The sequence below is a fragment of the Frankliniella occidentalis genome, unplaced genomic scaffold, assembly GCF_000697945.3.
Source record: "Frankliniella occidentalis isolate FOCC.00 unplaced genomic scaffold, Focc_3.1 Scaffold127, whole genome shotgun sequence".
Classification (NCBI taxonomy): domain Eukaryota; kingdom Metazoa; phylum Arthropoda; class Insecta; order Thysanoptera; family Thripidae; genus Frankliniella; species Frankliniella occidentalis.
Genome location: NW_026267254.1, coordinates 2,204 through 4,578, shown reverse-complemented (window position 1 = coordinate 4,578; position 2,375 = coordinate 2,204).

The following is a 2,375-nucleotide window of genomic DNA, read 5'->3' as shown; positions in this document are numbered from 1 at the left end:
TCGTGCATTGCATTTGCTGCATGGACGCGAATAATAGTAATCGTTTGCAAAGAAGCGGAATAGTCGTGTCATTTGGGATGGCCATAAGATGCCTAAGTACCTCACATCCCCGATATAGCATGCCATGTCCACCCCGAACTTGCGCATGTTTTGCTCCCATTATAGCGCATGCCCGCTGCCCGCTCCCTCTTCGGGGAACATCTGCGGCCGCTGCCGCCGCGGCCAGCTGATTGCCGCAACGCGTTGCTCTGCCGGCGAGCAGTGGGGCGAGGGGGCGTGGCCGCCGGGCCGCGCGGCCCAGTCCACCACCAGGGCGCGGGAAGGAAAGGAACGGAAAGGCGAGGTCCTCTCAAACGCGCCCGGCGGCCTCCTCTGCCAGCTCGCGGTCCGCGGGTATAGACACCAGGTAGACACCAGAGCGCCCTCTGGCGCAACGAGGCCGACCCCATTGCTGCCGTGCGTCCGATCCGATGCCTGTGATTACCGCTGCGCTTACGCGCCTGCACTTGCACTACCCCTGAAAGCACCACCGTCGTTCTCGTCTTTCCCGCGCAGTCTCACGAGACGTACGAATGAATGAGGAGAGTATAGGAGCATCCGATTGACAAGTTCTGGGGTGGCACCGTGAGTGTGAGTCACGACGTGTTCGCCCGCAGGGTGCGGCATGACACACACGCCGTGTGTGTGTGTGTCACAAATGTTATGTTTGTGTGTTTTGGCGATCTCATCGGCTGGGTATTGCGAAGGGATAGTATATTACCACGTGGGGATAGTTGACCGTTTTTCGCTCGCTCCGCAGCGAACGTGTTGAGTGTTGATTAATCAACAAGTACTTATTTGTTCGAATTAACACTCGTATAAGGACACCATCTTGCACCATCGTTACTAAATTTTACTGTTTGTCGCACTAAAATCAGAGTCATAAAATACTCTTAAGTAGTAACGAACGAGTGGAAAAAGACCGCAGCATGCTGCAGCCGCATGAGCTCAATCCTCAGACGGCTAACTAACTAGTGTTTCTGTCTTTCTTTTTCGCGTTCTTTGAGCACATTGCAGACACCGGGAGGCCTAATGAGCAGGGCATAGCGTGCGGGGCCACACGGCACTCTACTTGACTTGGCCCAGAATGGCAGCCATTTGACACACCCAGCCGGAATGTTTGCCATTTCGTTGGTGTCTGGCGCTGTGCTGCCAGCCGCCCCATGCCACCCCATGCACGGCGTACGACGTGTGCAGGCTACTCTACACACTACCGACGTGTTCACGGTACCAAGGTGGCTGTTTTTTGCCCGCTCGTCTCCTTTTGCAGTTTATACTACCTCATGGAAATGCATGGAGTGGGTTTGCCCAGTCTATCGTCTCTGAGACTGGTGAAGCAGCCCCCTGCCAATGACTAGACTACCCACCCACCCACATGCGTGCCGCACAGTGATACGATGGAAGTGGGCAGGGTCAATCAGTCACCTGCGATGAGTCCCACAAGCAAACGTTGATCTACGAAGTGTGTGATTGATTGTCACGTTTTGACAGTTTCGGCGCACCTGCTCGTTCCGCGCGGAGTACAAAGCCCGGCCGGGGTCTCCACGTCGCGTCGCGACTCTGCGTTCCGCTCATCACCCCAAAAAATGTGTTCTCAATTCAAGATGATACCCAAAATTTTAAGGCCAATAGGGATTAATTTAATCCCCGTTTACTTAGTTGAAATGTAAATAGGGGTTAAAATAAGAACATTTGCCTTAAAATTTTGGGTATCATCTTGAATTGAGAACACATTTTTTGGGGTGATGCAAGCAGCTCTCATAGCGCCTGATGGGTAGGCAACATCGTGCTTTCAGCGCTTGCGTGTACTGCGGGGTGGCCTACCCTCGGTCTCGCAGGCGCCCAGCTCCCGTCATTTGCTGGATGAATCTGACCTGACGTGAAACGGACACGTGCTTGCTTGACGATCCCCTTCCCTTCGCGCAGGCCGCCGAAACCGGCAAGAAAGAGAAAGACGAAATATTACGCGACGGGTCACCTGCCGCTGCATTTTCGTCCTGTACCGCTCCCGGCGGCGGGTCGGGGCCGGGCCCGGCAGGAGGAAAGTGGTTCGCCGGGACTTATTATTGGGCATCCACGCCCTCGATGTCGTTCGTTATTATTAATGGCTAATACGGGAAGGGAAATACATCACACCAGACAAAAACACCCCGCTGCCCCCTCCCGTCCCAAACTTTCGTAATCGGTGCACCAAAGAAATGCACGCAAATGCACCTGTGCCCTGTTCCACACGCACTTTTCGTTGTTATGCGTTATGCTGCTTCGGCAAGCCGATTTGTACGTGCAGGCTGTAGGCAACCTGCTGCCGCCTGCTTGTGCCTGTGGACATCATGGTA